We start from the raw sequence: 14,658 nt of genomic DNA on the forward strand, positions 1-14,658 counted from the left end.
TCTTTATCACCACATACTGTACATATCTTAAATGTTTTGCAAAATATCATCCATATGTGTAACAGGAAATGGGGGGTACAGTAACTGCCAAAATAAAGGTTCTGGTGGCTCGTAGTGGCCCAATGCCCTATTAAGACACTTTATGTTGGTGTTTCCTTTATTTTAGCAGTTACCTGTAGTTCTACAGTATACAGTGTGAGCAAATAATGAACACTGAAGCAAGGTAGGATTTTGATAATGTACAGTATGTGGGTTACTACCTATATGGCAATAACTATGACAAGAAAATTGCATGACATTTATGTTTTATACAATAAGTGGACATGCATTGGATGAGCCACAGTGCTACTGTCAATCTAAGGGGTACACAAAGAGACAATGGATGTATTGCAACTGGTTGATGTGCAACCACCAGATGTGCTACTTGCTGTTTGTCTCAGACTAAAAGTCAAGGCAAGTGCAAAGTGAAGCCAATCCTATTCTCCTCCCCACATGTTGAAAACGATAAACACAAATATTATCTCAGATTTGCTTGTCCCTCTTTGAGTGTTTCATTGTGGATGCAAAGGAAATCAGCAACTAGTGAGTAGTCTAAAGTGCTGTCTCAAAATGTTCCTGAGTGGGTGCTGCTTCAGAATCAGACCCATTTTGATTCAGAGTTAGCCCCAAATGGTACCCTATTCCCTATGGGCCCTGGTCAAAATTGGTGCACTACATTGGGAATAAGGTGTCATTTAAGACATAGCCTCAGCCAGCACATTAACAAACAGAAACTGAAGACACAGAATTAATCCCAAATGGTACGCTATTCCCTTTATAGTGCACTTTTTTTACCAGGAGCCATAGGGCTCTAGTCAAAAGCAGTGCGTTATATAGGGAATAGGGTGGCATTTGGGATGTAGTCACACTCTGCAATCAGCCTAACATACGATGGCTTCTCAACAGGCCAATTTCATCTTTGTTTTTGCCTGTTCACATTTATTTTGTTCCTCTACAAACAGATAAATATGAAGCAAGAACAGATGTAATTTTAGGACACATTTACACCTATTAAAACACATAAACTCCTTTAGAATGATAAATAGTGGGAGAATTAAACGTTGTCAAGAGCAGCTATTGTATCAACATGAAAGCGTGTTACAAAGATATTATTAATAATATACCTGCTGAATATGGATAATTAAGTGATAATGCCCGAGAAGCCGGTGTTTGGAGGATATATTGGCATGGGTGTTGTTAAGCCTGAGACAAATAATTTTTGTTCTGTATCTATGGACACGACCCAGTCGTTCAGTCTTTTTGTTCTGTATCTGTGGACGCGACCCAGTCGTTCGTTCTAAATGTTCCATTGCAAACGTTCTTATCCCTTGCTTGCTAGCTAGCCAACTACGGCTAACTTACAGTCACGTAAAAAAGTGCAGCCAGAATAACAGCAAAGTAGCTGCATTTGCATTTGTTTAAGCTGTTTTCTAGTGACATTTATTTGGATACATCCACAACAATGAGCCAATAAGGCGTGATTTCGCCTGGCATAGAAAATGTGCTCACTCGTCAGGACACTGTTGTTCAGAGGAGCTAGCCAACAACACAGCTACATTAACACAATCACTTCAAACTGAAGCTGGAAAGACTGCAAATTAGCTGCGTTTCGTTTTACCTTTTTTCAATTGACATTTAAAAAAAATATATCCACAAAAATGATGCCAGTTGATTCATGATTTCGACTGGCTGAGAAACGCTGCTTGCCTGTCTGTCTCGTCCCGACTCCCAACACGTCCATTACTATGGGACAGCAGGAGATTGAATTTGAATATTGAAACAATGTTGCAAATGTCAGAGAGATAGACAACAAGGTTTATACAAATCTCCACTGTTGAAAATGAAATGTTAGTCTAAAAGAAATGTGAGATAATGTCTAGATGCTTTTTATAGAGGAGATCAAGTTTATAAATTGCCTGGCTGGGCTGATGAGACAGTGGATTGCACAGTCAGATGGAACAGAGTAAATAAGCATTTTAATGTCATAGATTTAGCCGGTGCCAACTTGTGGAATAGACGCTGGCTGGAATGCGGTTTTAACCAATCAGCATTCAGGATTAGACCCACCTGTTGTATAATGACTAATAAACTAAAGCATGCAGGGCCATTGTTGTGCAAGCTCAGATGGGAAAATAAATTACACTCATGCTCATTGATGTAGAATAACCATTTTCCAGTTAGGCCTACATATTCACAGTTGTCAGATTAAACAAGGGAATGACAACTTTCTTTAAAGCCTGGATAAAACATCCAAACACAAGTCTTTTCAGTCTTATAGATAATTACTGGTGAGCATTTATTCGATTAGATGTTGTAATATGTTTTATGAGACAAACACTACATTACCTTTTCTTTCCTAGTCTAATGACAGGCCCTCCACAGTGACCCTGGTTAATTACAGACTCCAGAGAAGAGCTAGCTGAAGCTTTCACCCCCTGGCCAGCACCTCTCACACCATGTCATTAAACAGATATGCAACACCTCTCACAGTTTTCCCTCTCCGAAATGTAGGGCTTCATGCTCAGGGTCAAAGTTTAATCTAGTGAGGCGTAGTGCAAAGCCCTCAACCTCCCAACCCTACACTCCCCCTTTGCTTGCCCTCTGGGTTGGGTTAACAACCCTCTACACACACACACACACACACACACACACACACTCACCCCCTTCAGTCCCAGAGCACTGGGTTGGCAGCAGTGTGACATTCTTGCAGCGTGTGGTGGCTGTGCAGGGTTGTGGACCACTAGCATGGAAAAAAAGCAGAGCCCAGTGGAGTAGAGGAATAGCAGAAGGGGAAGATGTGGAGTGGAGCATAGGAGGGGTGGAGGAGCATGGTGGAGTGGAGGAAGGTGCACTTTAATGACTCACTGTGTGCGAGAAATATGCAAGTGTGTTAGTATTTGTATGTGTGAGCGTGTAGCAGAGGGAGGGTGAAGACCCATGTCCCCAGCCGTTTACAGGGGGATCACTGTGCTCTCTGCTCTACATGCAGGAGGGAAGCAGCAGAATGATATACAGTGGGGAAAAAAAGTATTTAGTCAGCCACCAATTGTGCAAGTTATCCCACTTAAAAAGATGAGAGAGGCCTGTAATTTTCCTCATAGGTACACGTCAACTATGACAGACAAAATGAGATTTTTTTTCTCCAGAAAATCACATTGTAGGATTTTTAATGAATTTATTTGCAAATTATGGTGGAAAATAAAGTATTTGGTCAATAACAAAAGTTTCTCAATACTTTGTTATATACCCTTTGTTGGCAATGACACAGGTCAAACGTTTTCTGTAGGTCTTCACAAGGTTTTCACACACTGTTGCTGGTATTTTGGCCCATTCCACCATGCAGATCTACTCTAGAGCAGTGATGTTTTGGGGCTGTCGCTGGGCAACACAGACTTTCAACTCCCTCCAAAGATTTTCTATGGGGTTGAGATCTGGAGACTGGCTAGGCCACTCCAGGACCTTGAAATGCTTCTTACGAAGCCACTCCTTCGTTGCCCGGGCGGTGTGTTTGGGATCATTGTCATGCTGAAAGACCCAGCCACGTTTCATCTTCAATGCCCTTGCTGATGGAAGGAGGTTTTCACTCAAAATCTCACGATACATGGCCCCATTCATTCTTTCCTTTACACGGATCAGTCGTCCTGGTCCCTTTGCAGAAAAACAGCCCCAAAGCATGATGTTTCCACCCCCATGCTTCACAGTAGGTATGGTGTTCTTTGGATGCAACTCAGCATTCTTTGTCCTCCAAACACGACGAGTTGAGTTTCTACCAAAAAGTTCTATTTTGGTTTCATCTGACCATATGACATTCTCCCAATCCTCTTCTGGATCATCCAAATGCACTCTAGCAAACTTCAGACGGGCCTGGACATGTACTGGCTTAAGCAGGGGGACACGTCTGGCACTGCAGTATTTGAGTCCCTGGCGGCGTAGTGTGTTACTGATGGTAGGCTTTGTTACTTTGGTCCCAGCTCTCTGCAGGTCATTCACTAGGTCCCCCCGTGTGGTTCTGGGATTTTTGCTCACCATTCTTGTGATCATTTTGACCCCACGGTGTGAGATCTTGCGTGGAGCCCCAGATCGAGGGAGATTATCAGTGGTCTTGTATGTCTTCCATTTCCTAATAATTGCTCCCACAGTTGATTTCTTCAAACCAAGCTGCTTACCTATTGCAGATTCAGTCTTCCCAGCCTGGTGCAGGTCTACAATTTTGTTCCTGGTGTCCTTTGACAGCTCTTTGGTCTTGGCCATAGTGGAGTTTGGAGTGTGACTGTTTGAGGTTGTGGACAGGTGTCTTTTATACTGATAACAAGTTCAAACAGGTGCCATTAATACAGGTAACGAGTGGAGGACAGAGGAGCCTCTTAAAGAAGAAGTTACAGGTCTGTGAGAGCCAGAAATCTTGCTTGTTTGTAGGTGACCAAATACTTATTTTCCACCATAATTTGCAAATAAATTCATTAAATATCCTACAATGTGATTTTCTGGAGAAAAAAAATCTCAATTTGTCTGTCATAGTTGACGTGTACCTATGATGAAAATTACAGGCCTCTCTCATCTTTTTAAGTGGGAGAACTTGCACAATTGGTGGCTTACTAAATACTATTTTCCCCCACTGTAGAACAAAGAGTACAATGGACGCCTTAGTGTTCCCCTCTGTCTGATGGACGCAATTTTGATAAAGCAGCCCAACCAACTTAAATAATAAAGTCTATTGCACTTGAGGATATTAGCAATTGTCACATATTACATTACAATTACAAGGGAACTAAACACAAGGGAAACTACATGCAAGCTCTTCTCCTCTCCTCTCCTCTCCCCCTCTCCTCTCCTCCTCTCCTCTTGGGGTGGTCAGTCAGTGGTATGTTGTGCTGATGGGGCCAGTCTAATTGCGTTCAGGGGCCCTTCTCAACGCTGCTCTGTTAACCATTAACTAGCCCCTTCATGGCGTAGAACTTGTCAGAACTTGTTTAGATAGTATCCATGGCCTTGTCCACTCTCACACCACCCTCCTCAAACACATACACACACACACACACACCAGAGGAGGCTGGTGGGAGGAGCCATAGGAGGACGGGCTCATTGTAATATCTGGAATGGAATTAATGGAACGGTATCAAACACATCAAACATATTGAAACCACACATTTGACTCCATTCCATTAATATCATTACAATGAGCCCGTCGTCTTATAACTCCTCCCACCAGCGTCCTCTGATACACACACACATGAACACAAATACACACACACACTCATACCTTCCCATCCCTCCACACAGAAGCCCTGTTTGGCCATGGTCATCAAGGCCAGGTGACTGATAAGCTGAGGGATGTTCATTTGGAGCTTAATATATGACCTTTGTAAACACTGATAGTCTGTTAGTCATTATGTAATTCTTACAGGGTCCCAGGACCCCTCTGTTAGGATAGGATAGGTTGTCATCTCCTGGCCTGCCAAAACTGGAGGGCTGTGTCTGAAATAGCACTCTTTTCCCTATATAGTGCACTACTTTTGATAGGGCTCTGCTTAAAAGTAGTGCACTATGTAGGGAATAGGGTGCCCTTTGGGATGTAACCTGGGCCTCATCTGACTCGACCATGTGAGTAGAAAAAAAACCTGTGTGATATCTTTGTCTTTCACCATTAAATACATATTAAACAAGCTTCTAGATCACAAAAAGTATTAATATTATTTTTATATTATTTTTGTGAAAACATTATCTATAAAACATGTATTTAAAAATGCTGATGGCCTCATAATGGTTGACGTTGTTGTGGGATGGCACATGGTTATTATCCCAAGGGTAGAGGGGTGGGGAAGATAGATACAGTTTCTCTCTGGTCACCCCCAGAAACCAACACCCTCAGCCCCAAAAAATATATAACATTTAATTCCGTCTGAACAGAGGGCCGGCTGTGTATCTGAACTGACAGAGCCAACAGAATTGTATCTCTGTCTGCTGATAGAATCATTTCCGGCCAGGATGATAACTATTAATGCATTTCTTATCTTATATACACTCAAAAAATTGCTGGGTTGTTTGGTTGACCCAACTGCTGGGTTGCAGGCGTTGGGTCACTTAGTTGGGTTGTTTTCTTTTAAAAGAGCAGAGTTGGCTTGTTGATGCTGGGTTATTGGTGCTGGGTTATTGAGATATGACCCAGCGGGTCAGATCAGAAAATTGGAGGTGTAGTTTAGTAGGGGCGTAGCTTTCAGATAGTTATTTTTAGCCACCCGTGAGAGTAAATGTCATGCCTGTTTGTCTGTTCTGTTAAGGTTGAACATTTTAAATGTTTGTAGCTTCAATGAGGCTTACAGAAGTGTATGAGTTGCCTTAAAGCCTATGCAAATCCCATTGTTGGGATGGATGCCAACTCATTATAATATGTTGTGGGTTCGATTCCCACGGGGGGCCAGTATAAAAAAAAATAATAATATATGTATTCACTAACTGTAAGTCGCTCTGGATAAGAGCGTCTGCTAAATGACTAAAATGTATGTAAAATGTAATAAATCATCTTAATATTCTAGAAGAATGTGTAAAATGCTAAACAAATTAAGGAACATTTTAATTTTCAGTATGTAAACGTAATATGATGAACAGGAATTACATTTACTCTCACGGGTGGCCAATTACATCTAGCTGAATGCCATGTCCCTAATAAGCCACGCCTCTTGAAAATAACCTAAGGATTACTTTAAAAAAGACCCAGCTGCTAGGTCAACCCAGCATGAAAGTAAAAAATACCCAACTAATGGTTAAATTAACCCATGTTTGGATAATCCCAGCAACCCAACATGTTCGGTTGTTCATGCAACCCAACTGGCTGGGTCAAATTAATCCAGTGTTTGTTCTGTCCAACATTTACCCAGCGCTGGGTTACCAAATAACCCAAATTGGGTTGTTTTTAACCCAGGATTTCTTAGAGTGTAGACGTTGCTTCAGTTAACTGTGTTAACTTTACTCCATATTAATATTTCTGTCATGTTTGCACTACCTCCCCCAAGTACCTAAAATCCTCTCTGAATTCCAGAGAAATAAGAAAGCAATATAGACAATATCTATTTGATTTTGTGCCGTATGTTCTAATATAACGCATACCACATGAGGCTTTTTATTACAGCTCAGATAAAAGGCTTATTTCAAATCTGTTTGCAGTACCAAATCATTATTGCTTGCTGGCATTTAAATTGAATAAGATATCAGGTTATTATGGCATTTTCTGAGCCTGGACGAGAATCCAATAAGAAAACAGGGTAGTGAAATGGAGGCTTTAATAAAGCGAGGTGATAACATGACTCAGTACGCATAAAAAGCAATAGAGTAGAGAATAGTAGTTTCCAAACCCATTGTTATTTCTTTGACTGCCAACAAAGATCACCCAGTGCATTTATTTCAATTGGTAAAAACTAAAAAGACTTGACTAAACTCTTGCTAACTTTTGAAAATGATTCAGATCTTTTTGAAGAAGAGAGTCTCTTTAAGGTCATAAAAAAGTCAGACTTTGCAAGACTTTAAGGGAAGTTGTCATAGAGCTAAAGTGAAATAAAGACACTGTGAAAGACACAAAGAAACATCTTGGGCCATATATTTGAGAACACTGCTTTCACTACAACCAGTGGAATGTGCACCAAACATCTCCAAGAAGGTTCCATGCGCAGCGGTCCTCAGCCTATCACAGGCCTACCAGCATACATTGCATTTCTCTTTTCTTTATCTGCTTCCTGTCAGCGTTGTTGTGGGATACCCAGTGTGATTGTAAAATAACACACAAACACACACACACACACACACACCTTATCACAGTACGGACATAATGTGAACTGAAGCAAGTGTCCAGGCAGCCAGCTGCAGATGCTGCACCATCTGTTTTGTTCTGTGTTTGATGCTGTTTGGGTCATTAACCCATAGGAAAACTCAAACAGTCTAACTCATATTCCACCTCTATCTCTACTGATAAACATAATTGTATGGGAACTAACACCCACAGACCCAGCTCAGACAGAGTCAAAGTATGCGTCCCAAATGGCACCCTATTATTTTTATAGTGTACTACTTTTGACCAGAGCCCATAGTGTATAAGGAATATATCGTATTTATATAAGGAAGCAATAGGGTGCCATTTTGGGACGCACACAGAGACTCAAATATCAGTTACATTTCTAAATGCCCCTATACAAGACTGCTGAATGATCTGATAGGTTGTTAAACAACTTTTTATCACTGTTGTAATAACGTGTTAGATGTTCTATTTGCCGTAATGTTGAAATGTGAGAATAACACAGTCCTGAATGGGTTCCCTGTGATGTAAATATGTCTGCACATGGTAATGCAACATAAACTGTTTAAGAGAGAACTGTAATCATGAGAAATGTGTTAAAAGAAGTGGTTCAGAGCAATATTAGGCATTTTACACAATAATGTGATTAAAGATTCCCAGTTTGTATATATTTATCTATTCATTCCTTTGTGAAATATTGACATGATATAGTTTAGGATGGAATAGAACTCTCCCTCACCACTTTATAGTAAAGTGTGACTAAAAATGTGTGAAATAAAAGCATGTAAGAAAATATTACTTGTAAGACAACATTAAAACAATAAATGTCTGCAATTGGGTAAATATTTCATATAACACAGTGCATAGAGAGTCTGTCACCATAAAGTCTTTGAAGTTCTGAGGTGATGAGGATCCCCGCAGATTTACAGTTATGAATTCAAAAGTACACTGAACATGAACAATCAGCTATTTATTGTTCTCTTCAAAGCACATTAAACAAAATAAACCACACTGGTCTATGACACAGTTTACCATTACCGCTACTGAGATTAGCAACTCTGTGTGATTCTTATGTCAGATTATTTTGAATTTTTCTCCTCGTCTCTGTGTGTGTTTGGTCAAATGTAAGAGCTATATTTTGGTATTTTGAGAAGGCGACAATCTCAACAAACTGGCGATGTATTACATTTGAAAAAAGTGGACCTCCTATGTACATGCAAGCTGTGTTTGATAGTTTTATGTAGTTTTAATTACTTTACTTTACTTTACTTACTTACTTGCTTTACATGTAATGGTTGGCAGGTAGCCTAATTGTTAAGAGTGTTGGGTCAGTAACCAAAAGCTCACTGGTTCGAATCCCTGAGCTGGCAAGGTGGACAAATCTGGTGTTCTGCCCTTGAGCAAGGCAGTTAACCTCCAACAGCAACTACTCCCAGGGTGCCAATGATTTCAATTAAAGTAGCCCCCTGCACCACTCTGATTCAGAGGGGTTGGGTTAAATGCAGAAGACACATTTCAGTTGTGCAACTGACTAAATACAGTGCATTCGGAAAGTTTTCAGACCCCTTTTTCCACATTTTGTTACGTTACAGCTTTATTCTAAAATTGATTAAATCATTCCCCCCCCCCATCAATCTACACACAATACCCCATAATGACAAAGCAAAAACAGGTTCTTAGAAAAATATATATATAATCGTTACATAAGTATTCAGACTCTTTACTCAGTACTTTGTTGAAGCACCTTTGGCAGTGATTATAGCCTCGAGTCTTCTTGGGTATGACGCTACAAGCTTGGCACACCTGTATTTGGGGAGTTTCTCCCATTCTTCTCTGTAGATCCTCTCAAGCTCTGTCAGGTTGGATGGGGAGCATCACTGCACAGCTATTTTCAGGTCTCACCAGAAATGTTTGATCAGGTGAGACCACTCAAGGACATTCAGAAACTTGTCCCGAAGCCACTCCTGCATTGTCTTGGCTGTGTGCTTAGAGTCATTGTCCTGTTGGAAGGTGAACCTTCGCCCTAGTCTGAGGTCCTGAGCCTTCTTGAGCAGGTTTTCATCAAGGATCTCTCTGTACTTTTCTCCATTCATCTTTCCCTCGATCCTGATGGTTGTCCTTCTGGAACGTTCTTCCATCTCCACAGAGGAACTCTGGAGCACTGTCAGAGTGACCATCAGGTCAGTGACCACCAAGGCCCTTGTCCCCCGATTGCTCAGTTTGGCCGGGCGGCCAGCTCGTCTTCCAATTAAGAATGATGGAGGCCACTGTGTTCTTGGGGACTTGCAATGCTGCAGAATTTTGTTGGTACCCTTCCCCAGATCTGTGCCTTGACACAATCCTGTCTCGGAGCTCTACGGACAATTCCTTCGACCTCATGGCTTGGTTTTTGCTCTGACATGCACTGTCAACTGTGGGACCTTATACAGACAGGTGTGTGCCTTTCCAAATCATATCCAATCAATTGAATTTACCACAGGTGGACTCCAATCAAGTTGTAGAAACATCTCAAGGATGATCAATTGAAACAGGATGCACCTGAGCTCAATTTCGAGTCTCATAGTAAAGGGTCTGAATACTTATGTAAACAAGGTATTTCTGTTTTTTAATTTTAATAAATTTGCAAAACTTTATAAAAACCTGTTTTCGCTTTGTTGTTATGGGGTATTGTGTGTAGATTGATGAGGAAATAAATACATTTTATCCATTTTAGAATAAGGCTGTAGCGTAACAACATGTGGAAAAAGTCAAGGGGTCTGAATACTTTCCAAATGCACTGTATCCCCTTTCCCTTACTTCAAACCCAGCTACATTAGCTTCTTGGGGTATTTCATTGATCTACAAAGGTTTCAAAATAAACAATTTCATATCCATAGTACATAGCCATATGTGGATATACAAGACACACTGACCAGACCAATGTTCTGTACAGGTCAAAAACAAGCTTACTAATCCAGTTCGCTAAAGTTTTGATCACAAACTTCTATTTTTCGCATTCCCTCTAAACCCCACAAAACCCATGGGGTGAATTCAGCCAAGTTAAACTCTTCCAAAAGACATTTGGCTATCTTTAGAGAAACCTCACCCACGTTAGAAAATCAAAAATTCCAAACATCCGTCATTTAACGGAGCCGAGCAAAACATCCCACATTCTCCAGGCTCAGAGTTCTCAGCGGAACTCTGGGGAGTTCTGTGTTCATCATCCCAGATCATCAGAACTCCAAAACGCGCCTATGAACCAGAATGTATGTTAAAAACAGAAAAGGGTGGTTAAATGTTCTCTAAAGCATCTTAATCATTGGTCTCTTTGGCAGTCTGAATTAACACAGATACAAATGCCAGTTTGACCTTTTTGATAGTTTGAGAATTGTTTTGCAGTTATCTGTTGCTGAATTTTGTTCTCTCTCTCACTCTCTCTTTGTGTTTCATTTCAGATTCTTAAGGATTATTGCTTCTTCTTAAGTAAGGACTTTTGAAACAATAATCTCATGACCACCTTACCAACCATTTTTGACTGGAATTACAATGTCAAAACATGGTAGAAAAGCAGGATGACCATGATGTATCTAGCTCATGACAGTGGTTTGCCATACATGTATTATCCAATCTTCACTAGTATTTCACATCTTCAGATTGTGTCCTGGCTCAAAGCAGTGAGGCCACAGACAACATATAAAAGGCCTTCAGCCCAAGAAGACCCACAACCATCAGTTCTCATTGTCAACAATCTGCCAGTTGGATGTGCTACATACAGTACATTTCACTACGATATAATGTCCATTAGTTTTTACCAAAATGAGAGCAGCTCAGCTAGCTGCGAGTTGTGCAACTGCCATGGAGTGATGTGATGTTAAATCGATAAAGGACATGTTTGCGTGGGTCAGACGGTGGCCATTGAACTAATGACAAAAAAAGACAAATTAAGTGTCTGCTTAGTTGAGCTGCTGAGCTGCTGAACTGCCTTGCCTGCCTCAGCTCCGCTCCTCGTCTGCTAGACAGCATGATGGCCATGTATAATGGGAAAACAGACTAGACAAGAAACCATAAGGCCTGAACACATCATTTTACAGGGATCATTTTGAGAGTGTGTAGACCACTCCTGATTGTGACATGTCATTGATTATGACTGGCATGCTGGGGTGTGATAACCTGAGCGTAGGCCTTGAGGGTTGAGAGTAGGATCCTGAAGTAATGAACGGGCCTGGTGCTTATGATTGCAGGAGCGGTTATCTATTATAACAAGAGAGAGAAAACCAAATCACTTAATGAAAGATGGGATTTACACAATGTTTAATTTTTTATGTCTCTTTTTATTTTATTGTATTTTATTTTATCCTGGGTCGCCATTTAGCTGTGTTGATACACTTGGTGAAATCAGGATGTGCATTTAGCTCTCTGAATGTTTGCTGATACCTTTTACAGATTACACCATTTGGCCTCTGTGAACAACACAGCTTGCCTCTCTCTCTCCCTCTCATCCATTTGGCCTTTGTAAAACAGCCACTTTCATTCAAAGCTTTATAATTAAGCGTACTATATGACTGGAGGAAACTGTGATTAGCTGTCGCTTTTGTCGCCAATCCAAAACGTGCTGAGAGTCTTCTAATGGGATGACTTCAAGATACTCTTTGCCGAATTAAGAAGAGAGAGTATTTTAGGCTGTAATGCTTTTAGGTTCCTCTGACCTCATGAAAGACACTTCATGGTTTGACCTTTGACATCATTACATCTTTCTACCATTGGAACACCGCTGTCTCTTTCTTTCTCGCTCCCCCCCGCCCCCCCGCCCCCCCCTCCTCTCTCTGTCTCCCTCCCTCTCTTTCCTCTCGTTCTCACCTCTCTCCCACTGCAATCTTCCGGTCAAACCTCTGGGACTCTTATCCTACAACAAACACAGTAAATAATACTTCACAGAATAAGTAAAAAAAAGGACGAGAAATAACAAACAACCTCCATAAAAGTGAGTCTTAAGACTTGATCTGATCCGTACAACCCCGTACCAATAAACTACTGCCTCGCCAGGCTCAGAGCGGCTTTCACAGTTAGGAGCGTTTACATTCACCAAGACCTCTCTGGTATTTCTTTAGATAACCCTGCACGTTTGCATTCCCCTCAGTTGGAGTACGTTATTTATTTGTCTTACCGGACAGGCTGATTTCTCCGGGGGCCGCACTCTGACACCAGTGAGATGGAGTTGCTCGTCTTAGCGGAGGCGCCGTCAGGATAACAACTAGAGATACTGACAGAGAGGATAGAGGTAACTTCAGGGGTCATGATAAGCTTATGGAATGAGTTCCAATACCCGAAAGGAGTGCTCTCCCTCTTCAGCAGTAATAATGGCTCGCTGAGACATGGGGAAGGGAACAAAATTGCTATTTTTCAAAGAAAAGGTTGTACGAATGGCAGAAACCAAGAACTTTGAGAGCTATTTATTTCATGCTTATGTGGCTGCAAAACTTCATAAAAAAACTATTATTTAACAGTAATTCCAAACTTTAAATCTTGCCTTTCATAACTAACCTCATACTAAAACGTACGCACTTATATGTTATAATGTGAGGCAAACCAAAAGCCTCCCTTGTCTGTTTGTGACTAATATGTTTGTGTATAACTCCTCTGAATAGTAGGAAATGCAGTGTTGTTACTGTGCTGATAGTGGCCAACTCTCCCACTTCCCTAATGAGGTTAGACTAATCAGAAGAGGTCTTATCTGTGTGAGTGGAGACTCATGTTCTACTCCATGTCCTGTCAGTCTCCTGTCTGTAAATGATCCTACACTAAATCATTACAGCCGTCAAATGACCCCAAGTCAGCACTTAATGCCAAAAGGAAGACAGCACACACACACACACACAGAAATGCACATAAACATACATACGCACACACGCATACTATGCACACACGCATACTACGTCCACACGCATACTACGTCCACACATTCTACACACATTCTACACACATACACACACACAGTGTAACACACATACACACACACACACACAGTGTAACACACACACACAGTGTAACACACACATACACAGAACAGAATGAGTGATAGAGGTGTCTCCTTTAGCTCTCACTCACAATGGTCAGGGTCTCATCTTGCACGGCATCCCTCTCACTGTGTCAGCTAATCTTTACCATCACAATCCAGGCTGCTATTGTAGGGGTTTCCTGTACTTAATTTGCTGTGCTGAGGTTTCAGGCACCATTTCTGCCCCTGTCTCTTGTATAGGACTTTAACCTCCTGTAAGATGTAGGCTAGGCCAGAGGGTGATTGGCGACTAGCCTTACCAACTGTTATGGTAGTTATTGACTAAACAAAGAATGGAGGGAAGGTGGAGGGAGGAAAGGAAGGAAGGGTGGGGAGGGTGGATAAAGGTGTCAATTTCACTGGTCAGTTTTTCATCTTGCCAGGAAACTGATTATCTAATGACACCACACTTCCATCTTAAAGTAAAATACACTACAGTAACCCAGAGATATTGTCTGTTTCCCAAATGGCACCCTATTCCCTATATAGTGCACTAATAGGGTGTCCCCCCGGGGAATGGACTCTACAAGGTGTCGAAAGCATTCCACAGGGATGCTGGCCCATGTTGACTCCAATACTTCCCACAGTTGTGTCAAGTTGGCTGTATGTCTTTGGGTGGTGGACCATTCTTGATACACACGTGAGAAACCCATCAGCGTTGCAGTTCTTGACACAAACTGGTGAGCCTGGCAGCTACTACCATAACCCGTTCAAAGGCACTTCAATATTTTGTCTTGCCCATTCACCCACTGAATGGCAGACATACACAATCCATGTCTCAATTGTCTCAAGGCTTAAAAAT

Source organism: Coregonus clupeaformis, chromosome 7 (assembly GCF_020615455.1).
Source record: "Coregonus clupeaformis isolate EN_2021a chromosome 7, ASM2061545v1, whole genome shotgun sequence".
Lineage (NCBI taxonomy): Eukaryota > Metazoa > Chordata > Actinopteri > Salmoniformes > Salmonidae > Coregonus > Coregonus clupeaformis.